General features: G+C 41.6%; 1 protein-coding gene across 1 annotated transcript in view; it reads right to left on the bottom strand.

Annotated features, from left to right (window-relative positions):
* The window catches only part of LOC126143349 (uncharacterized), a 92290-nt gene extending 78885 nt beyond the window's left edge, over positions 1-13405 (bottom strand). The window contains exon 1 of the mRNA XM_049915365.1: positions 13304-13405. The gene's annotated coding sequence lies outside the window, so the exon portion shown is untranslated. The remainder of the gene's footprint in view (positions 1-13303) is intronic.
* Between the last annotated feature and the right edge of the window lie 11459 nt (positions 13406-24864).

The following is a 24864-nucleotide window of genomic DNA, read 5'->3' as shown; positions in this document are numbered from 1 at the left end:
ACAAGTTTATATGCCAACTAGCTCTGCAGATGATGAAGAAATAGATGAAATGTATGACGAGATAAAAGAAATTATTCAGGTAGTGAAGGGACACGAAAATTTAATAGTGATGGGTGACTGGAATTCGTCAGTAGGAAAAGGGAGAGAAGGAAACATAGTAGGTGAATATGGATTGGGAGGAAGGAATGAAAGAGGAAGCCGCCTTGTAGAATTTTGCACAGAGCATAACTTAATCATAGCTAACACTTGGTTCAAGAATCATGAAAGGAGGCTGTATACATGGAAGAAGCCTGGAGATACTGACAGGTTTCAGATAGATTATATAATGGTAAGACAGAGATTTAGGAACCAGGTTTTAAATTGTAAGACATTTCCTGGGGCAGATGTAGATTCTGACCACAATCTATTGGTTATGAACTGCAGATTGAAACTGAAGAAACTGCAAAAAGGTGGGAATTTAAGGAGATGGGACCTGGATAAACTGAAAGAACCAGAGGTTGTAGAGAGTTTCAGGGAGAGCATTAGGGAACAATTGACAGGAATGGGGGAAAGAAATACAGTAGAAGAAGAATGGGTATCTCTGAGGGATGAAGTGGTGAAGACAGCAGACGATAAAGTAGGTAAAAAGACGCGGGCTAATAGAAATCCTTGGGTAACAGAAGAAATATTGAATTTAATTGATGAAAGGAGAAAATATAAAAATGCAGTAAATGAAGCAGGCAAAAAGGAATACAAACGTCTCAAAAATGAAATCGACAGGAAGTGCAAAATGGCTAAGCAGGGATGGCTAGAGGTCAAATGTAAGGATGTAGAGGCTTGTCTCACTAGGGGTAAGATAGATACTGCCTACAGGAAAATTAAAGAGACCTTTGGAGAGAAGAGAACCACTTGTATGAATATCAAGAGCTCAGATGGCAACCCAGTTCTAAGCAAAGAAGGGAAAGCAGAAAGGTGGAAGGAGTATATAGAGGGTTTATACAAGGGCGATGTACTTGAGGACAATATTATGGAAATGGAAGAGGATGTAGATGAAGATGAAATGGGAGATAAGATACTGCGTGAAGAGTTTGACAGAGCACTGAAAGACCTGAGTCAAAACAAGGCCCCGGGAGTAGACAACATTCCATTAGAACTACTGATGGCCTCAGGAGAGCCAGTCATGACAAAACTCTACCATCTGGTGAGCACGATGTATGAGACAGGCGAAATACCCTCAGACTTTAAGAAGAATATAATAATTCCAATCCCAAAGAAAGCAGGTGTTGACAGATGTGAAAGTTACCGAACTATCAGTTTAATAAGTCACAGCTGCAAAATACTAACGCGAATTCTTTACAGACGAATGGAAAAACTGGTAGAAGCCGACCTCGGGGAAGATCAGTTTGGATTCCGTAGAAATGTTGGAACACGTGAGGCAATACTGACCTTACGACTTATCTTGGAAGAAAGATTAAGAAAAGGCAAACCTACGTTTCTAGAATTTGTAGACTTAGAGAAAGCTTTTGACAATGTTGACTGCAATACTCTCTTTCAAATTCTGAAGGTGGCAGGGGTAAAATACAGGGAGCGAAAGGCTATTTACTATTTGTACAGAAACCAGATGGCAGTTATAAGAGTCGAGGGGCATGAAAGGGAAGCAGCGGTTGGGAAAGGAGTGAGACAGGGTTGTAGCCTCTCCCCGATGTTATTCAATCTGTATATTGAGCAAGCAGTAAAGGAAACAAAAGAAAAATTCGGAGTAGGTATTAAAATTCATGGGGAAGTAGTAAAAACTTTGAGGTTCGCCGATGACATTGTAATTCTGTCAGAGACAGCAAAGGACTTGGAAGAGCAGTTGAACGGAATGGACAGTGTCTTGAAAGGAGGATATAAGATGAACATCAACAAAAGCAAAACGAGGATAATGGAATGTAGTCAAATTAAGTCGGGTGATGCTGAGGGAATTAGATTAGGAAATGAGACACTTAAAGTAGTAAAGGAGTTTTGCTATTTAGGGAGTAAAATAACCGATGATGGTCGTAGTAGAGAGGATATAAAATGTAGACTGGCAATGGCAAGGAAAGCGTTTCTCAAGAAGAGAAATTTGTTAACATCGAATATAGATTTAGGTGTCAGGAAGTCGTTTCTGAAAGTATTTGTATGGAGTGTAGCCATGTATGGAAGTGAGACATGGACGATAACTAGTTTGGACAAGAAGAGAATAGAAGCTTTCGAAATGTGGTGCTACAGAAGAATGCTGAAGATAAGGTGGGTAGATCACGTAACTAATGAGGAGGTATTGAATAGGATTGGGGAGAAGAGAAGTTTGTGGCACAACTTGACTAGAAGAAGGGATCGGTTGGTAGGACATGTTCTGAGGCATCGAGGGATCACAAATTTAGCATTGGAGGGCAGCGTGGAGGGTAAAAATCGTAGAGGGAGACCAAGAGATCAATACACTAAGCAGATTCAGAAGGATGTAGGTTGCAGTAGGTACTGGGAGATGAAGAAGCTTTCACAGGATAGAGTAGCATGGAGAGCTGCATCAAACCAGTCTCAGGACTGAAGACAACAAAAAAAAAATTATTTTTGAAGGTTTATTTATCAAAAGATTGAGTATGATAAGGAAATTCGTTGAAATTCATTACATTTGCTAGATAACTGCAGATACCTACTGTGAGGTTTTCGCTGTGATAATAACGACAGTGTGGTGCACGCAACCTTGTTCGTTATGTGCCGAGAATTCATTTTTATTGGTGATCATCATAAAGGTATATTACGTGCGTAAAATCACAAAAAGTAAGTAGCGTATACATCAACGTGCAGGCTTTAACCGTAATATTAGGATCGATTCCAAACTTACGATTTTATGCCTACAAAGAAAGTGTGCAAGAACTAATCATAGCGTGTAGACTTTCACGGCCGGCGTCTTCAGTAATTAAAACTTCCGGGCTAAGAGGCCGTGGTCCAATAGTAGAAATACTTCTACAAGTTGTAGATTCATCTCAGATGATGTTGCCCGCAGCTGGCAACGAAACGTCGAAGTATTTCTACTATTGGACCACGGCCTCTTAGCCCGGAAGTTTAATTACTGTGCAAGAACTGTTAATCTTAGTACTGTCGATCCAGATGCGTGCGCATATATGATTGCAAGAGTTTAATCACTTAATAAGTAAAAACATCTTATTCTGGAACGCAGTAACCTTAGACGAATAGTCAGGACATTTCCACACAGTAACAATTTCGTTGTGTGTAGGAATTAGTAGCACACTGGGTCACACGATAGGTGGTGACTTATAGACTGCTTCTTAAATTATAAGTGGTATTTATTGTAAGAAGCGTACACTGGTATAAATTTTGTATAATTTACTACTGCTTAAAGTTAACTGCTTCCCGAATTCCACTCTAGGTAAAACAATACAAGAAGTGGTTACCGACTAAGATCTGCTCCTAGCTACTGCACAAGGAGGTGTTGGACCGCTGACAGTATTTCTTTACTTGCAGTAGCCCACAAGGAGTAACGTTGCTGTCAAAATTGTCGCTTCTGCGTATTAACAAATGAAGTAGCGACAATTTACCACACAAATATTACTACGCAACTGTTGTTCCGTCACATTGGATCTACGACTGTATTTGAACATGACTCGAATTTTTCGAGCCGTTTAGGCAACAGTCCAGGAAATCTCAGATTATGTTCGATCTTTTCATAATGCACTGTGGATTTTAGTTACAAAAATAACTGTGAAACACTGACTGAAATATCTTCCAAGGTGCAGCTCACGCGTAACAACAGCAACTAACAAATAAAAAACTTCAATCATGATCTGTCCAATTCTCGAGCTTTCGCTCGTCCTGCCATCTAGTGAGATGTAATGTACTATCTCCAAGACAGGTCTTGCGGCTGTGAATCATTCTCACGATACAAATTACTGTTACTTTGATGTGACTGTTACTTCATTACGATACATTTCAGTTGTTCGGCATTGAATTCTTGATTAACAGTCTCCATTGTTTCATCTGAATGTTGCAGTCTTGTGTTCAAACTGATTAAAAGCTGGTAATGTTTTTGTCTGTTATTCTATTATGTGACCAGGGATTTAACTGCTCACTTACAACCTATCATTACTGCCTCTCATAGACAAATAAAATATTTTAGTGAGCTCAGTCAAGTAATACTTTCTAGAGGACAATAGTTTCTTCTTTGTTACCTTTACTTAGAAATCAACATAAATGTTTATCTAGCCTTACAGATCGGTAGTGTATGAGAACTCGTATTGTAAATTTCTTCAAAAACAACAGGAGTTTGTGCAGTGGTAGGATTTAATGCTATTTACTCCAGTGTTTCAAGAAATTGCCATATCTTAAGCAGAGCCATAGCTTTTTGTTGTGGCTAGTACATAGTTTCTTGCCTCTCTCTTGCATTCACTCTGCGCTAGTCAAATGTCACTTGATTGTTCGAACTAGCTCGATACTGCATCAAACGCTGAGGCGTCTCAAGAAATCTCGAGCCCGTTCGAATGCGAGTATCGTTTGTCCAGCCCTAAGTGGAACAGTATGTTACATAAAGGAAATGCAGTAAGTAGTGACCACTAAATTATGACCACGAAGTAGTTATGAGGAGAGCACGTGGCTAAGAGGAAGCAATGTCGCGACCAGTGGTCAAGGGATATTTAAACAATTATGAAGTAGCCATAGCATTAGATCGAGGGAACGGTTATTGTTTAATTCAAGAAGAGTTATGGGTAAATGCATGTAAAGTGTAGAGGCTAGAGTACTTTCTAACTTCTGTGTGTATTTACAACAATATCTGGAACAAATGGCTGTTAAGTACAGGAAGAGGTTCCAGTAAATTTGTGGACTGAGGATATGCAATATACACAGTCATTACTGTCGACAGCAAACTTGAATGCAGGTGCTTTTGCTTGGTCTAGAGTGGTTTGCAGGGAAAAAAGTTGTAATGATGGTGAATTTAAATTTTTCTCTTTGTTTTTCAGTCTTGGCAGTAAAGAGAGAAGTGAAGGCAAAAATAAAACGATGATATATCGCTGATGAGGTACTACTATGTTTGGGTAATATAATAATAATAATAATAATGAGTGTATGGCATTGGTGGCCGGGAGACCCCTCGCGGGGTGAAACGGGCCGCCTCTCCAACCAAGTTCTTTAACGCCACTACGGCGACTTTCGAGTGGATAAGGATAAAATGATGGTAAAATACACACAAAACCCACTGAACTCGAGGCAGAAAAATTCCCTGACCCTGGCGGGTATTGAACCCGGGAACTCGTGTGTGGGAAGCGTGAACGCTACCGCAAGACCACTAGCAACTAATTTATTGCAACATGTTTCAATATAATAAGAAACTATTCTGTGTGGATGGAGAGACTTTGTTGTCTGTGCAAGACGTTGTGGGGCGGTGGGTGGAAAATTTCTATATATTGTTGTTGCCATTCTCAACACAGGCTCTCTAACTACAATGTGGGCAACCAGAAAGTGATTAACAAAAACGTGATGCCTCTAAATAAAGTTCACTGTGCCCACACAATGGAAAGCAAATGAATTCTATATATCGTGAGTAGGCTGCTTCCATATAACGTGACTGACGTTTACTAAAGAACAGTACAAGGGGGTAACAAAGAAAAAAGCAGAATCAATTTTTGAAAGCTATATGTTGTGTACATAGTTCCGCGTAGTCAGCGCGTACACAACTTTCCCACTAGAGCGCGCCCCGCTAACGCCGATATTACACTAATCAAATTTCTTTGTCAAATATCTTTATCCAAAATCTTTGTCAAAGATATTTGATGGTGTAATAGGAACTTTGTCAAATGTCGTCCAATATTTGTTCAAATCTAGGGCCTCGCTGTAGATTTGATCAAAGAAATCGCTTGTCTTCTGTTCACTGCAATGTGACATGTTACCACATGGAGCGCTAGCATCGCTGCAGCGTTCCGTCGTCTGTAGTGTTTTTATAAACATTGCCGGTAAATACAATTGGTGTGTGCCGACAACTACAAAATTAATAGAGATGTATGAAGCTGATGAGGCGCTTTACAACGTGAGGCCCCATGAATACAAAAATAAAATAAGAAGATTGGAGACGAGACCTGACCTAACCTAACTTAACCTAACCTAACCTAACCTAACATAACATAACCCTCTCCTGTAGCAAGGAATCGGAGTGTTACAGTGAGCCTGTCTTCTGAAGATGTAGCAGTTCTTAAGTGAATATTGTGCTTTGTGATATGAGGATACACTTCACTGACACATACAGGAATGTATGCTCATCCATTCGTAAGTAATTGATGTACCACTTGACGTCTTCCACTGTAAGCTCACGTAAGAAGTTTTGTTGAATGCTTTTATTGTGTCGTCGTAAAACCCATGGCTTCACCCAGATTAGATTAGTTTTTCGTTCGACAAGGCGCCATTTTTAGATTGAGCAAACCACTCGTAAACTTGAGTTTCTCCAGTAGAGTCACTTGTTAAGTTGTTCTCAACATTAAAACAGTTTCTCAGCAGCATTTTTACCGAGTAGAAAACAAAATTTCACAGCGTTGTTCACTTAAACTTGTCGTCATAAAAAAGCTAAACAAGAACAAAACAGTGTTAACAAAAACAGTCACTGCAGATAAACAGCACGAGCCCGGTGAACACAGGCGGAACTGAACTGGCATTGAGTTGCGCTACACACGCCTCGCAGCACGAATGTGTACTACACAAGCTCCGCCCACGGCAATGTTATTCCGTTTTTTTGGGTACCCCCTCGTTTAAGCATATATCGGCCGTGAGAGTATAAAGTGCTGAAAAGCTTGATTGGTGTAGTACATGAGAGAATCACAGGACCAGAGAAAGAAGTATGGGTGCCAGATTAGGTCAGTGTTCTAGGCTTCTAGGACAACTAAATGTAAATATCGTGTGACTAGGGCCTCCCGTCGGGTAGACCGTTCGCCAGGTGCAAGTCTTTCCATTTGACGACACTTCGGCGACTTGGGCGTTGATGGGGACAAAATTAGGATAACACAAAACCCAGTCTCTGACGGGAGAAAATGTCCGACCCACCCGGCAATCGAACCCGGGCCCTTAGGACTGACATTCTGTCACGCTGACCACTCATTTATCTAGGACAACTGAGATAGGAACAGCTCCTGCGGTGAGCCAAGACTATGTGATGTAGATGATAATGTTTACTGATGATGCAGTGGGAATTATTTGAGTACACATTGATGAAATGGGTAATTGAAGGGGAGGCAGAAGGCCGTAAGAGTAAGTGAGTAACACAGAGGTTTATAGAAATTACTTGGTATTAGTTGGCTGGTACCTGCATTTTATTATTGCGGGACCAGAGAAGCAACACATTTTTTGTTTACCATCCATGCTTAATGCTCTTCTGGGGTTAGTTTCTGTTACACTCTTGCAGACATTTTATCAAAAAAGGATAAAATATGCATTAGGTACTGGCCAGAGAGCTAATATTAATCAGAGAAGGATAGAATTCTACCGCGGCAGTCCAGTCTTTTATTTTTGTGGATGTCACCTGTTTTGACAGTATTAGCAGCCAAATAAAATAATAAATCACCATTCTGCCATGCACTGGAGGTGAAGAATCGATTTCAGTGCCATAAATCACTGCACTGGGAAAGAGGGAAGGCGCACTATCAGTTTTTTATAACTTTTTGTGTTGCTGACCGAAGTAAACATGAAAACGTACAAAAACAGAGGTTTTTTGCTATTCGACTAGCACTTAAAAGTTACTCTGGCCTGGAGAGGAGTCAAATGTTAAATAGCTCACTGTTATCAAATGTTATTTGTAACATTACATCTAGTAGTTTCGTTAAATAATGATGTATGCGTCCCCTCCCCGCCCCCCCCCCCCCCCCACTTTGGAGGGGGGATGGGGGACAGAGAGTAATAGAAGGGGGGCGCTGGCTTTCATTGAAATCTTTGCATTTCATATTATAACGGACATCCGCCCAACAAATATTGTTAGCGTCAGATTCTCCTTCCATGAACCAAGTTAGGAAGCTGCCGCATCGGCAAATAAATGTCGTGTGTCTAGGGCCTCCCGTCGGGTAGATCGTTCGCCAGGTGCAAGTCTCTCGATTTCACGTCACTTTGGCGACGTGCGCGTCGATGGGGATGAAATGATTAGGACAACACAACACTCAGTCCCAGAGCGAAGAAAAATCTCCGAGCCAGCCGGGAATCGAATCGCGGTCCTTGGGATTGACAGTCTGTCGCTCTGACCACTCAGCTACCGGGGGCGGAGACAGCATCGGTAATTCGCTGATTTATTTCGCAAGAACTGATCAGTAGTTCCTGTCAGCAGGAAATCTGAGAATCAAACCAAACACGCAGATGTGTAGTTGCTTACCAAGCATTTACCAATCACCAATGACAATAAACCACTGGACAATGTGACTGCCACTTCTCTACAGCGCTGACTTCAATAGCAGATTGTTAATCATAGTCACTGTGACGGTCCACACGATTTAAGACAAGCTTCCGAAACCAGTCGAAAGGTAGTACGTAGGCTAGAAGCTGAGTACTAGTGCATGTTCATTGGAAGCAGTCAATTGGATTAAAAATAAAGTAATCCGAGTTCCTCCATTGCCATGGATAAATGGAAGATTCGCAGTGGGGACAAGAGATCGCACGGTAGGGATTTACCGAGTGCCTTCTCCTTCGGAAGTATGCGATTCTAATAAGGAAAAAGATTCGAATTTAATCAAATTCACGAATCTTGTGTGTCTTCCTCTGTTCTTATCAGCGATGTTAGTTCTAAAGCAAAGTGCTAAACATTTAGTTGATAATCTGGCACTACAGTTTAGCAGCACCAGTTTGAATAACGAGGAAGATTGTAATGTGTTTTTTATTTAGCCAACAATAGCTCGCAGAGTGTCTAACTAAGGAGACACCTGGAAAAAAAAAACATCCAAATCGTATGAGTGAAACCCTCGAATTTTTACAGCGTAATTAGCAACAACTAAAACGAAATTTCAGATTCCTCAAAAACCAGGTATTAGTTTCTACGAAAGCAATACGAGTATTCAAGATTTATCGTACTTAATTGCAATATGCAAATCAGCACCCATTGTTTGTAAGAAATTACTTCTTCCCACAGCCGTCGAAATACACGGAGAAAGTGTGGTGTCACCGCCAGACACCACACTTGCTAGGTGGTAGCCTTTAAATCGGCCGCGGTCCGTTAGTATACGTCGGACCCGCGTGTCGCCACTATAAGTGATTGCAGACCGAGCGCCGCCACACGGCAGGTCTAGTCTAGAGAGACTCCTAACACTCGCCCCAGTTGTACAGCCGACTTTGCTAGCCATGGTTTGCTTCGCTTGTATCGGTCCATAGTCCGATCGAAGCTGGATTATGGGAGCTTCGTCTACTCGTCCGCTCGGCCGTCCCTCTTACGCCGGCTCAACTCCATCCACCATCGGGGGTTACGTCTTGCGACCGGAGCCTTCTACACTAGTCCTGTCGAGAGTCTTTATGCTGAAGCTGCCGAGTTACCGTTGACCTACCGGCGCGACGTACTGCTGTGTCGGTATGCCTGCCGGCTGTCGTCTATGCCCGACCACCCCACTTACAAGTCCTTCTTCGCCGATTCTCTCGACCGTCAGTACGGGTTGTATGTGTCTGCCCTGCTGCCCCCCGGAGTCCGCTTCCGTCGCCTGCTTCGACAATTGGATTTTGCCCTCCCTACCACCTTCAGAGAGGGTGAGAGCCCGACACCACCTTGGCTCCAGGCTCCGGTTCATATTTATCTCGACCTCAGCTCACTCCCGAAGGATGGTACTCCGGCTGCAATGTATTGCTCACGGTTTGCCGAACTTCGTGCTCGACTTGCCGGTCACACATTTATTTACACCGATGGCTCCAAAACTGACGATGGTGTCGGCTGTGCCTTTGTCGTCGGGGCCGCCACATTTAAATACAGGCTCCTCGACCTGTGTTCCAGCTTTACGGCCGAGCTTTTTGCTCTCCATCAGGCCGTTCAGTATGCCCGCCGCCACCACCATTCATCATATGTACTGTGCTCTGACTCACTCAGTGCTCTTCAGAGCCTTGGAGCTCCCTATCCGGTCCATCCCTTGCTACAACGGATACAGCAGTCCCTCCATTCTTTGGCTGATAATGGTGGTTCTGTCAGCTTTCTGTGGGTTCCCGGACATGTGGGAGTGCCTGGGAATGAGGCTGCGGATGCTGCAGCCAGGGCTGCAGTCCTCCTGCCTCGGCCAGCCTCCCATTGTGTCCCGTCATCCGACGTTCGTGGGGATGTCTGTAAGAGGCTTGTGTCGTTGTGGTGGGATGCTTGGTCATCCCTCCAAGGAAACAAGCTCCGGGCAGTAAAACCGCTACCAACTGCTTGGACAACATCCTCCCGACCATCTCGGCGCGAGGAGGTCCTTCTGACCAGGTTGCGGATTGGGCATTGCCGGTTTAGCCACCGCTACCTGCTCTCCGGTGACCCAGCCCCGCAGTGCCCTTGTGGTCAGGCATTAACAGTGCGCCATGTTTTATTGTCGTGTCCCCGTTTTAGTCAATTTCGTGTTGTCCTGTCCCTGCCATCTACTTTACCGGATGTTTTAGCTGATGACGCTCGAGCAGCTGCTCGTATTCTGCGTTTTATAACTTTAACTGGCTTGTCCAAGGACATTTAATCTTTTTACTTATTTTGTCTGCATCTTTGTCGGGTCCTTCTGGTGTCCCCTCCATCCCCTTGAGTTTTACCAGATTCCATGTGCTCGAACAACAGTGACTGGGCGCTAATGACCTCAGCAGTTGAGCGCCCTTAAACCCAACCAAAAAAAAAAAAAAAAAAAAAAAAGCCATGGTTCACTGTCTACATACGCTCACAGTTTAGTATAGCCTTCAGCTACATTATTTGCTACGACCTAGCAAGGTGCCATATTCAGTTACTATAATTACTTCAAGAATGTATTCTGAACAGATAATATTGTGAACCATGTACCGCCAAGAGCGACGTTCATCATTAATGGATTAAAGTTAAGTATCAAACTAATTATGTCCGCTTTCTGAATTCTCATTCCTTGTCCTGTTCCAGACCTCACGTCAGTATAGTTCTTCCCTCCTCACGCCAGCCTGCGTGAGCTAAAACGCGTGCGTTTCGGCCTCCACTCGTAACACGGTGTTGGCTCTTCTGCTAACACAAAAGAAAGGTTTGGCGCGAGTCTGAAATCGATACCACTCTCAGATGATACCGTGATCGTCATATTAATGCTATAACGTGACATGAAAAAGTAATTCAAAATTCTCCCTGCGACTACATGACAGTACTGATACCGGAAATCTTTCCCAGCTTCTTGTTTCAGTACGCTAGTGTTACGACCGCGAAATACACGAGGACAGTCTATTTTGTAAATCTCTGAAAGGGGAGACCGCAGGCGAAGATAGTTTCTTTTCTGTAAATTACTTTTTGCTGACAACAATCTGTGATGGACAAATTGTGTTGTTACATGTAACGATGCGGTAGCAGCGTTTATTGGAACTGAAAAGGGGTTCAAGGAAGAGTGCGCCCTTTCTGCTTCTGTAAAATTCACATATTTTACGGTACACAGGGATGCATTGTCTTATAAAGTAGTACGAACGGAGTTAATGGAGTGCTGAACGATGCAGCTCGAGCCTTAAACAGTAGGCCATTTTCCGCCTTTGTGAGGAGACGGGTTCTAACCATGATCGCTTATATCGCACGCGGAAGTACGTCGGTTGTCTCGTGAATTATTCTTCGTCGCGTTGTGGATCTGAAGGATAATGTTCGTCTTTTCCTGTTGAACAGCTGAACCGACGTTTAAGAGAAACTGAATGATCTTAACATATCACTTCAAGATCAAAATAATAATATATTTCTAAACGATAAAGTGCATGCGTTTAAGAGAAGACTTGGACTTTTGAAAACACAGATGGAGAATAGCAACTGCGAGATATTTTCTCTGAATTCGTCAAGAGGAAAGGGCTTGCATCTAGGCAAAATTAGTAGAATTGGCTTACTATCTCAAAAACCTTCGTCATCGATTCAAGGACAGATTTCCAGAACCTTCATTTGAGTACGACTTGATCCACAACCCGTCAGATCCTATCATACTACACCATTAACCACACTTAAAACAATAGAACATGAGGAGTTAACAGAACTCTGAAGTAATAAAAAATTTGGAAATAAATTTATAGCGAAGTTTCTTAAAAACTTCTAAATGCAGATTCGGAATGATGAAGGGCAGTGGACACGTTATTACCCTTCGCATTAACTTACATGTGTGAGTCAACATTTTTCGCAATGGTATTAAGACGAAATACAGGCCTCGAATGCGGCTGGAAAGGGATCTGCGAGTTCCTGTTTCAGAGATACGCCAAAACTGGTTCTGCTTTCTTCACAAATTCACGTACACACATCACAATAAACGTGCAAATTAAAGAAACAGCCTGAATTTTCATCGAGTGCATTATTGCTCATATTTCCTTTTTGGATGATCAGTTTGAATACAAGAGAGTTTTAATTGGCATTTAAATGTTGACTGTTCTATCGTCATTTGTACGTCGTAATATTTCACATAATAAACGTTTTAAATCAATTAGAAGCAATGTAGACGGAAAAAGCTAAAAAATGTGTAAAAAAAATTCAGTGAAATGAAGACTTTGTTCAGATCTAATAACACACACAGTCAAATGGCTCTGAGCACTATGGGACTTAACTTCTGAGGTCATCAGTCCCCTAGAACTTAGAACTAGTTAAACCTAACTAACCTAAGGACATCACACACATCCATGCCCGAGGCAGGATTCGAACCTGCGACGTAGCGGTCGCGCGGTTCCAGACTGTAGCGCCTAGAACCGCTCGGCCACTCCGGCCGGCCACACACAGTCGTGGTTATTTATAAACTAGAAGTAACCGTTAAGTTTCATCTCCTTTGAATAACCCTAATGTGTGGTAATTTAAAAAAAAAAATGTTTGATATGTTTGAAGGGCAGTCTCTAATTTTTATTATTATTGTTATTGTTGTAACTGTTAGTTGCAAAAATTAGAGCGCAGTAAGTGGACTATTTTTGTGCCAACGACGAGAAGTGTTGAGGAGGATAGAAAAGTAGGAGGGGGAGGGCAAAATAATTTTCTGTTTCAGAAGGAAAGCACGACGGAAAAAGTTTGAGAACTCTTGGTTGAGCCGACTAGTCTCAGAATTTTGAAATCTGTACTGGCCTTAGCGAGTAGTCTACAGTTATATGCAGGTATAGTTACATGCAGGCATAGAAGCACGTAGAATGACGTGAAAAATCATAATCCACCCAGCGAACTTACGTTTGGAGATACCCGACCTTGCCGCGTGACGCTAACTGCGAACTCACACAACGGCCGCCCCGCCCGAGACTTCGTCAGCGCTCCGCGCATGCGCGGTGCGGTTTTCCTCTTCGATGCTGATTCCTGCTACTGCGCGGCGCGAAGCAACAGCAGCGGCAAGCGTTTTTCCACGGTGACTCAGCGGCTCGCGGAATTGGCGTTCCCATCTGGAAGCTGCGGAAGATAGCGGTAGCCAATGACGGACCGCCGCTGAGGTACGCGCCGTGTATTTGATTAGCCGTACCGTGAATCTACAAGAAGAAAGACGAAGTTGGGTCAAGACACAGCAATTCTTTACTTTCTTTACGACGTACTCTTTCACCCGTTTCATTATTCGTGTTTCCTTGTTTCACAATAAACAGATTTGATGATTAACGTTCACGATTGTTCACTGTCTCATTTAGAAAACCGATCGCCTCAGAACAGAAACTAATTTTTTTTTTCATACCAGCTTTTAGTATTGGAAATTGCAGTGCCTAGACGCAGTTTACTATAACGATAGAACGTTACCTGTTATGTGGTAGTCAGGTATTTATAACTGAAAATATCTGACAGTTGATCCTCGGTATTTTCTACGTTAAGATCATGTATTTCAACCACTCTGTGAGTGTTAGCTATTGAAACTGCCAATGAAGTAGTATCACAAAACTCAGCTCCATCTCTAAACTGCCAATAACATTATCATTACCCAGACAGACATGACGCTAACATTCACACCACGGTGATACAAATGGTTCAAATGGCTCTGAGCACTATGCGACTTAACTTCTGGGGTCATCAGTCGTCGAGAACTTGGAACTAATTAAACCTAACTAACCTGACGACATCACACACATCGATGCCCGAGGCAGGATTCGAAGCTGCGACCGTAGCGGTCGCTCGGCTCCAGACTGTAGCGCCTAGAACCGCATGGCCACTCCGGCCGTCACGGTGATACAGGTTTACATGCCTACCTACACCACAGATGATGAACTGATTGGAGCAATGTACGATAAAAGAGATTATTCAGATAGTTAAGCGAGACAAAAGTTTAAAATGTGATGAGACAGTGGAATTCGTTTGCAGATGTAGAAAGAGAAAATAGTAGGAAAGGGTAGAGCTTGGGGAATGGATGAAAGGGGCAGCCTCCTGATTGAATTCTGCGCAGAGCACAATTTTATCATCGCCAACACTTCGCTTAAGAATGATGAAAGAAGGATGCATATTTGGAGTAGAATTTTCGAAACTCGATTTTAAATTGTAATCCATTTCCCATTGCAGACGCTTACCGAGGATATTTTATTGGCTATGAAATGCAGTTACAATTAAAGAGACCGTAAATGATAGCAGATTGAGGATATGGAACCTGAATAATTTAAGACCCAGCGTTTTTCGATAATCTTAAAGGGACCATTAGGCATCGACTAACTGAAACAGAGGAAGGAATCCACTACAGTACAGTTGAATATCTTTGAGAGAGGAAGTGGTGAAGGCAGCAGAGAATGTAAATGGGAAGAAGTTACAGTAGAAATCCTTGGATGAAACGCGGTATATTGAATTTAATTGTCAACAGGGGAAAACATAAAAATTCAGCAAATAAAGTAGGCCATATGGAACAGAAATGTCTAAAACATGACATTGATCGAGAGTCCAAAATCGCAACTGTGGTTTTGCGCTTGGAGAATATATATGCTGAAATTGAATAAGATCAAGAGAGAACAAAACTTTGTTCAAGAGAGAACTGTCAAGAGGTCATTTGCCAAGCCAGATCTAAGCAAAGAAGAGGAGGCTGGAAGGTGAAAAGCGTACTCGTATTTAGAGAGGGGAGGGAGAGGGATTATACAAGCTAACATTGGATTCCTGCGAAATGTCTGAACACGCGAGGCAATACTAATACTGCCACTTAGCTTATTAAACAGACTAAACAAAGGGAAGCTTGTGTTTATGGCATTTTTATGTTCAGAGAAAGGTAATGACAGTCTTAACTGAAAGACACTCTTCGAAACTCTGGAGGTATCAGCTGTAAAACACAGAGACACAAGATATCTGCAACTTGTACAGAAATCACACTGCAGTTGTAAAACTTTAATGACTTTAAAGGGATGCAGTAATTGAGAAGACAGAAGTAGGGGGGATATAAAATGCAGACTGCCAACAGCAAAAAGAGCGTTTCTGAAAAAGAAAATTTTTTGACATCCTATAGATATTTAAATGGTTGGGGAGTAGTTTATGAAGGTATTTGTGTGGAGTGTAGCCTTGTGTGTAAGTGAAACTTGGCCAATGTACAGTGCTGTCAAGAAGACAATGGACGCATTCAAAACGTGGTGATAAAGAATAATGCTGAATATTAGGTATGTAGATTGTATAGCTAAATTGGTACTGAATCAACTGTGGAGGAAAAGAAAATTGTGGCACAACTTGTCTAAAAGAGGGAATTATTGACAGGCAATATCCTGGGGCATAAAGGGATCATCAGTTTGGTCGTTAAATTGCAGAGAGAGAGAGACCAAGGCTGGTCAACGGTAAGCAGTTTCGATTGGCTGCAGGATGCAGTAGTTAACGTAGAGACGAAGAGGCTTACACAAGAGAGAGTGTCGTGGGGGGCACTGAATCAACACAGTCTTCAGGCTGAACCTCACAGCAAACGAAACAGTGAGACGAATTGTATTTCTTGTTAATGCAACCCAGTAGCAGTATTTATTGTCAGAATATTTCTTTAATATAGCTCCTAGCACATATAACTTGTGATGTATTTATGTATGCACCTCTATTCCCCATTACAAACAGCTTTATGTTAGGGAAAAGTTACAAAAAAAAAAAAAATGGTTCAAATGGCTCTGAGCACTATGGGACTTAACATCTATGGTCATCAGTCCCCTAGAACTTAGAACTACTTAAACCTAACTAACCTAAGGACATTTCACAACACCCAGTCACCACGAGTCAGAGAAAATCCCTGACCCTGCCGGGAAGCGAGAACGCTACCGTGAAAAGTTACAACTTGAACGCAATTTTCTTATGGGACTGTCAGCAAATGATAAAGTTGAATTACTATTTTGGCCTCTCTGACCAACAGCCAATGATCGGTTACGTATTATCCATGATTTTCGAATCCCCGGGTAGTTCTCGAACTGTGTAGAAGTCATCCATGACAAATGTATCGTAATGCAGTACTGCATATGCCGCCATACGTTGTTTGTGAAGTGGAAACTTTTCCGCTGACTTCAAATATCATGTGATCTTTCTCAGGCATATTAAAGGATGCATTAACGTCGTATAAAATTATTTTTAATTGCCGTTTGCGTTGGTAAAGCAAGTTAATCAAAAAATGAATGCAGCATTTTGGTAACCAAATATCGAATCGGAAATTTGATCATAACATCTAAAATAGTAACTATGAAACCAATTATTATGACTGATCCTTCGTAACTACTTGCAGGACCGGAATCAATGAGACTTTAAGGATACTGAAGATGACGCACAGAATATTATATTTGGTACTTTATACCAAGGTGTTTGACACAAAGATTCGATTAGGGATTTAAAATCGTTCGGGAACAGAAATCAACAAATCAGATGCAATATATTCTGTCTGTGAAGACTATTTCAGCCATGCTGGAAAGATTAATTGGCAATCTGGAATTACTACATGTAATTATGAAGTATTCTAAACGCTGCAAATAAACAAAATGTCTTAAGGCAAAACGAAATAATTAATAACAAGTTTGTTTGCGTGGCCATAGTCCGCAGCAACACACAGAAATATCCGCTTTTTAAATAACAGACGCTTCTTTCTTGCTGCAATATATTTTATTTGCTCCAGACGCTTTTGCCTTTTACTTTAAGGCATTTCCAGTGGAATCTTTGCGATAGTTGCGGATTGTAAAACAGTTCACGTCTTATTTTTGTACGTGAATAAGTGACAACGTACAGTTAATCGAGAGTATGGCTGGCATCTGCGTTTCCTCTCATCTGGTCGCAGGCTGTAGTACGGGACATAAGCACAATTTCACGTTACAAACATTTTTCTCCCCGTTTTTCATGTTCTCTCCTCTAATTGGTGAGGAACACTGTTATTCTTCTGTCACTAGCTGAGGGTATTTTACCAAAAACTGATTTTAAATCATTTTTAAATCATAGCTACTGTGTCTTCGATTTATGTCTCTTCTTATTTGGTTTGTTTATGTACACATTGCCAACCTGTGCCAACCTAAGGAAGAATATGCTGAAAACTAAAGTCTGTTCATTTCCGTTCTCGTCTCTACATCTGTGTGTGTGTTTGTGTGTGTGTGTGTGTGTGTGTAGTTAGGGAGAGTTGAAGAAAGTTGAATGTGAACGTAATAGCTCTCAGATAGTGGTTGAAAGTTTTCGTGTTCAGCTGATCTGAGTTTTGGTTTAAACGTTTTGTGGAGGGGTTCATGTAAGATTGAGGAGAAAGGGGTTGGATGCTAATGTTCTAATAATAATCATCTGTTGAAGTGATATTCTACCATTTTATTTATTAATGTAAGCAATGAGTTTACTCTTACATGAACCCCCCCCACCCACAAAAAAATATATATATAAACCATAACTCAAGTCAGATGAACACAAAAACTTGCTGTCACATCCAACTTTCTATATCTCTCACTGACTAGCCACACACACTTACAGATATGAGGAGAACAGAAATGAACACATGTTACTTTTCAGTATGTAATTCGTTAGGTTGTAGGTTGGCAACATGAACATAAACAAACCAAATAGGAAGAGATATAAACTCTACAAACTGTGGTTACAGCTTAAAATCACAGTTTTCTGTAAAAGGTACATAGCTAGTAAAGCAAGCACTCCATCTTCAGGCCACAAGTGGCCCATCAGGACCATCCGACCACCGTGTCATCCTCAGCTGAGGATGCGGATAGGAGGGGCGTGTGGTCAGCACACCGCTCTCCCGGTCGTTACGATTGTTTTCTGTGACCGGAGACGCTACTATTCGGTCGAGTAGCTCCTCAATTGCCATCACGAAGCTGAGTACACCCCTATATAGCTAATGACACGAACAATAGCGCTCCACACCAATTAGCGCAAAGAACATGAAAAAGGAGAAAAAAAAATTTCGAACGTAAACACGTGCTTTCGTTTTGTACACTGTGTGATCAAAAGTGTCCAGACAGCCCCAGAAACATACGTTTTTCGTATTAGGTACATTGTGCTGCCACCTACTGTCAGGTACTCCATGTCGGCGACCTCAGTAATCATGAGGCATCGTGAGAGAGCAGAATGGGAACCCACGGACTTCGAACGTGCTCAGGTGATTGTGTGTCACTTGCGTCATACGTCTGTGCGCGAGATATCCACACACCTACACATCTCTAAGTAAACTGATTCCGATGTGATAAGTGGAAACGTGAAGGGTCACGTACAGCACAAAAGCTTATAGGGCGACCTCGTCTGTTGAGAGGGTCGTAATGTGTAATAGGCAGACGTCTAAACTGCATCAGGATCCACCGCAAGTACTACGATAGTTAGGCGGGAGATGATAAAACTTGCATTTCATCGTCGAGCGGCTGCTCATACGCAACACATCACGCCAGCAAATACCAAACGACGCCTCGCTTGCTGTAAGGAGTGTAAACATTGGATAAACATTGGACGATTGAACAGTGGAAAAACGTTGTGTGGAGTGACTAATCATGGTACACAACGTGGCGATCCGATGGCAGGGTGAGGGTATGTCGAGTGCCCGGTGAAAGTCATCTGCAAGCGTGTGTAGTGCCAACAGTAAAATTCGGAGGCGGTGGTGTTATGTTGTGGTCGTGTTTTTCATGGAGGGGGCTTGTACCCCTTGTTGTTTTGCATGGCACTATCACAGCACAGGCCTTCATTGATGTTTCAAGCACCTTCTTGCTTCCCACTGTTGAAGAGCAATTCAGCGATGGCGATTGCATCTTTCAACATGATCGAGCACCTGTTCATAATGCGCGGCCTGTGGCGGAGTGGTTACACGACAGTAACATCCCTGTAATGGACTGGCCTGTACAGAGTTCTGACCTGAATCCTATAGAACATCTTTGCGATGTTTTGGAACGCCGACTTCGTCCTAGGCCTCACAGACCGACATCGATACCTCTCCTCAGTGCAGCACTCAGTGAAGAACGGGCTGTTATTCCCCCAGAAACCCTCCAGCACGTGATTGAACGTATGACTACGAAAGTGAAAGCTGTCATGAAGTCTATAGGTGGGCCAACACAATAATGATGGAGGGCGCCACGAACTTGTAATTCATTTTCAGACAGGTGTCCGGATACTTTTGATCACATAGTGTATCATCCCATTTCAAGCAAACTATTTCGTGAAAAAAACTGATTTTTCTGCATCATACAGCCTGATATTTTCGCTCGACAAAGGACTGAATTTGTTTTGCTTATTCGTCGTGGTTACTTGCTGCATCACTTTTATGTAAACCACTAGACGAAATTTTATTCAGTGTGCAGAGGTAAAAACACATTTCGTCCACTTGCGTATAGTTCATTTTAGGTGGTATATTACTGTGTATGAAATTTAGTCAACATAGCGAAATCATGTTTAAAGTTGAGAACAGATCGATAGCTATCACTTGTGGAGATATTGGATGACATATCGGCGGACGCACCGCGCGGGGCGCTCGCGATACGACCGATACTTCGCCCTGCACGTCGTAAATCATGTGGCTGTATCGGCCCCAAATTTTTTAAACGGTACCAGATGTAGAAAACTTTTTTTTTTCAAATGATTGCTCGTAAAGAGTCACGTATTTTTTCGCATTGTAAGTATGCAAAATCTATTCATCTATTGGGACTTGAAAGTAACTATAGTTTTTCTCAATGGATCGATGAACTTTCTTAAAACGGCATTTAATAGCATATGAAATGAGGATTGCAGTGACATGGACCACATCAATATTTACAATATACTATGTAGGTCTACAGAAGTTAACCCAAAACTAATTTGCTGGTGTGTCATAAAATGTAATTTGCTAAGTATCTACGACTATTTATTATTTCGTTTTGTAAGTAACAAACGCATCTTACTTGCTGCAATCTATTTTCTTCGTTCCAGACGCGTTTCGCCCTTTGTTTTACGACATATTCTGTGCAATCTACACTATTTCAATTTTGCTTTGATATGCGATAGTTGTAGATTATAAAGCAGTTCGCATCTTCTTTTTTATGTAAATGAGTTATTACTTACAGTTAATCGAGTTTTTGGCTGACCTCTGCGTTTCTCTCATCTGGTCACATGCTGGAGCACGCACTAAAACTTAACTTACACTGTATGATCAAAACAGGGTGTGTACGTGGACAAGGAAAAAAAATTCCCGGATTTCCCGGTTAAAAATACACTTTCTCCCGGGTGGAAACATACTTTTTCCCTGTTAATTGACAGTATATTTTCTCTCGGGACTGTATAACTTATCAATCCTTTGAATGGTTATCGTTTTATACATGGGCGTAGAATTTCCCGGTGCTTTAGAAAACGAATCACCTTTTGGAAAGATGATTGATGTGCAGTAACATGTACGCTGCATATTTTCGTATTACGAAAGTATAAATTCCACCAAACACCGCATGTACTTTCCTAAGCATTGAAATCGAGATTGCAATGCGTATTTGTAACCCAGTCATAGCTCATGTCACGTGATCTCGCCAGCCGATGACAGCGGATATTCAGAGCTTCGGACACATGGTGTAGTCAGCCAACATCACTGTTAAGTTGCGCGAACACACGAACAGGAGAAGTTAATGGTTTAAATTAATATATATAATGTTGCTACAAGAAAAACAAAGCTTTCACTTATAATATTGGTCTCTAAGGCCAATACGCTGCAAGACAAGCTAAGCTTTCACATATAATGTTGGTTTTTTATGCACGTATTACATTTTAAGATATATCACACAAATATGCCAGTACATTTTTAATAACGATATAAAAGTTTGATCTTATGGGCTATAAATACTTCTACATGGCTCGTCATCAAAGAGCTGATTTTTAAGTGAGTCCCAGATTCCCAGTGAAGTAGGCATCGACCTGATATTTAACTTTTCAGTGTGGTTTCTGGATGTAAATTTCCTTGGGTACCAGTACTTTATTATCTCATGTCTGGTTCTTTGTTATGGCATTATGCCATACGTGTTAGAAGATGAAAACGTACACTTGAAATGCAGTGAACAGTTGAAACTAGCCAATAGTTTGAAATTAAACCCTTTGTTTCAAATATATTGACTGCCTCAGCGGAAAAGATTAATAAAAGAAAATTTCTTCAGCAAACCGATAAAAATAACTTCTTTGTTCTGCATGGCAATTAATGCTTGACTGTCAGAAAGGTGGAAATAAAATAAAATCTGAAACTAATAACGTAGTTTAGCCTTCCGTAATTATGTGAATGTATTTTAATTCACATGTTAGCTCCCGGCCAAAGAAATCAATTTTGTTTTCATTTGACGTGAGTGCACTATACACGGGTCACGTGAAGACTACCCGCTTCCCTATTATAACTCAGACTGCTCTGTGAATCAGACCCGTATCTACGATATTTCCGAACCGGGGCAATAGTAGATAGTGGCGTCCCTCGAGCGTTTGAGATAGGACGTCAAAAAAAAAAAAAAAAAATATATATATATATATATATATATATATATATATAATTAATGAATTTTTAAAAAATACGTTCATTTTGTAGCGCACATCTTTCTGAAGACTGATAAATAAAACATACGTGTCTGAGGAATTGTAAGATATGTTATTTGATCTTAAGTGTGCCAAAGTGCAGTGCCACACCTCTTCACACAGCATTCTTCTATCACACGTCACTGTATTTCGGTCTGTGGAATTTAAACGTGTATATTTTGTACTGGATGCCATCAAACTACATTCAGGACAGTGGAAATTGAAATGTCCTATGGTGCCTCTCCTGCTTCCAGTCGGCTGGTTTTTACATCCTGCCCCTCTTTTATTTAAAAAAAAAAAACAAAAACAAAAAAAACAAAAAAAAACTCTTCAGAAAATTTGCACTCTTTATTCCCTATTAGCTAACAACTTGCTGCTTTGTGTGACATAAAATTAAGTATAGGATACATAAAACCAGTAAAGAGAAGAGACAAGCAAGACAGTACACATTTCTTCAATCCTTAGCTCCTAGAATTTTTTTTCTCTCTAATCTTGCTATCGCTACAGCTTTACATGGCGTGCTTTCCTTTCTGCGAAAGGATTTGTTACCTCATCAAAGTTCGTCAAACGTTTTGCTACATGAAAAATCAAAATGTCGCTGTCTAATACTGAAAAAACTGTAATTACAAATAGGCCCAAGACTGGTGTGGTTTCTCTACCTGATTACCTATATTTTGTCACTGTCTGCGAGATAAAACAAAATAGGCCTTTATAATACTGCAACAATTGTAACACACGCCAACTAAACGAGACTGTTTTGGCAGAAATGGTCATTTTTATAACGCGGCAGAATATAATTCACAAAGTACCAATATCAAATGCCTATTAGGCCTACTACAAGCATAAAGCTTTACGTTAGGAAATTGTTTTACACTTCATTCATACGCTCCAGTTACTCAAGCATGAGATCGAAAAGTAGTAGTGCGAAATTTTTATATAAACTTGGAATCGTCATATTCTTCCATAATTTAAGTGATGTCACCGTTTCTTCTCCTTCCTCGTTCTAACAAACAATGTTGTCATCACTAATTCTGTATCTATTCCTGCCAGTGTCAAAGCTTATTCGCCGGTTAACTTCACTAACTCTGCCAGAATCACCAGTTTAGTTATCCCGCAATTATTCTCGAGTTAGGCGTTATTACGTGTTCGTACAACGCGTCTTCCGCGCTACTTCCAGAATAGACCTTAAAGCGGCTGCTAGCCGGAGACTGTACAACTGGCCCTTGCTAGTATATCGATCTGGCCAAAAATTTTCTGTCAAAATTTCATTTTCTTGGACACACCGAGTAGATAGTACGTAATCCCTCTTACCTGTTATTCCTGTTAGTCGTTTATTCGCACTCTGGTAGAGTGAAATAATGGATTTCGATGGTAATCATAACAACGCTCATCATTAGCAAACTCAATCAACCACATAATCAGACAGTGGTTGGCTTTCTTTCGTTCGGGTGTACACTGCTCAGCTCGTATAGCCCCTTTTGTCTGCAGGAAAGTTTATTTCTAGATGTGACGAGGATTCCACTGACAGAGACATCACGTACACTATGCACGCATTCACAAATCAACTAATGATTCATTCAGAAACCAACTTAGAATGTGTTCAACAATGTTAAAAAACCGACAGTGACACGTTTCAAAGTCATACGAATAATCGATAGACCAACGTGCGCTGGATGCTAGGCGCTTTGTGAAACAAGGTTTTTTTCCTCAAGAATATGAACTGCATCCCCCGCCCCCCCCACCCCCTTCCACCGCCACACGCACACACACACACACTTCTCTAGATCCAGGACTGCTGCGCAATCTGACAGCTTGGGCGCGCCAGTAAAATTTTTCCCGGTAGCACCTAGCTGCTTTTTTTTTTTTTTTTCTGCCACTGCTTACACAGCCAACAGCCGCGTTTCTGTAGCCACAAGCGGAAGAAGGTACTACGCAACTGTTCATACGCATGATCGCATGATTCCACTCGTAACTGCCAAAACAAATCTAATGTTAACAGTTGTGACGTCATGCTCGTCTGAGGCAGTTTGTTGTTACGAAGCATTGCATAGTTTGCCTAAAGCCTTTGACACATTTTGCTGTTGGCAGACGCTTGTATGAACACTGTGTTTACTTGCTGTATATGGCGCATTTCCTTTGCAATTTAAGTTTTATTTAAGTTTTTTCTCTCGTTCATGTTTTATTGCTGTAGTATTATTCTGCAGCAGCAGGATACAGTAATATCCTTTGTCAGAGTATTGGTTCTTACCAGTCAAAATTACAAAAACTTAACTAAGAACAAGAACAATGAAAAATTCCCGGAATTCAAAAAAAATTCCCTGGTTTTTCCCGGTTTTCTCCCGTATGAAAAAATTCCCGGGTTTTTCCCGGATCTCTCGGTTGTTCCGGGTCGTAGACACCCTGCAAAAGTATCTAGACACCTGGCTGAAAATGACTTACAAATTCGTGGCGCCCTCCATCGGTAATGCCGGAATTCAATATGGTGTTGGCCCACCCTCAGCCTTAATGACAACTTCCACTCCCACAGGCATCCGTCCAATCAGGTGCTGGAAGGCTTCTTGGAGAATGGCAGCCCATTCTTCACGTAGTGCTGCACTAAGGAGAGATATCGATGTCGGTCGGTGGGGCCGGGTACGAAGTCGGTGTTCCAAAACACCCCAAAGGTGTTCTATAAGATTCAGGTCAGGACTCTGTGCAAGTTAGTCCATTATAGGGATGTTACTGTCGTGTAACCACTCCGCCACAGGCCGTGCATAATGAACAGGTGCTAGATCGTGTTAGATGCAATCGCCATCCTCGAATTGCTTTTCAACAGTGGGAAGCAAGAAGATGCTTAACATATCAGTGTAGGCCTG

The sequence above is a fragment of the Schistocerca cancellata genome, unplaced genomic scaffold (genome assembly GCF_023864275.1).
Source record: "Schistocerca cancellata isolate TAMUIC-IGC-003103 unplaced genomic scaffold, iqSchCanc2.1 HiC_scaffold_792, whole genome shotgun sequence".
Classification (NCBI taxonomy): Eukaryota; Metazoa; Arthropoda; class Insecta; order Orthoptera; family Acrididae; genus Schistocerca; species Schistocerca cancellata.
The sequence above is the reverse complement of the archived record's forward strand: the minus strand, read 5'-3'. Positions and strand labels throughout refer to the sequence as shown.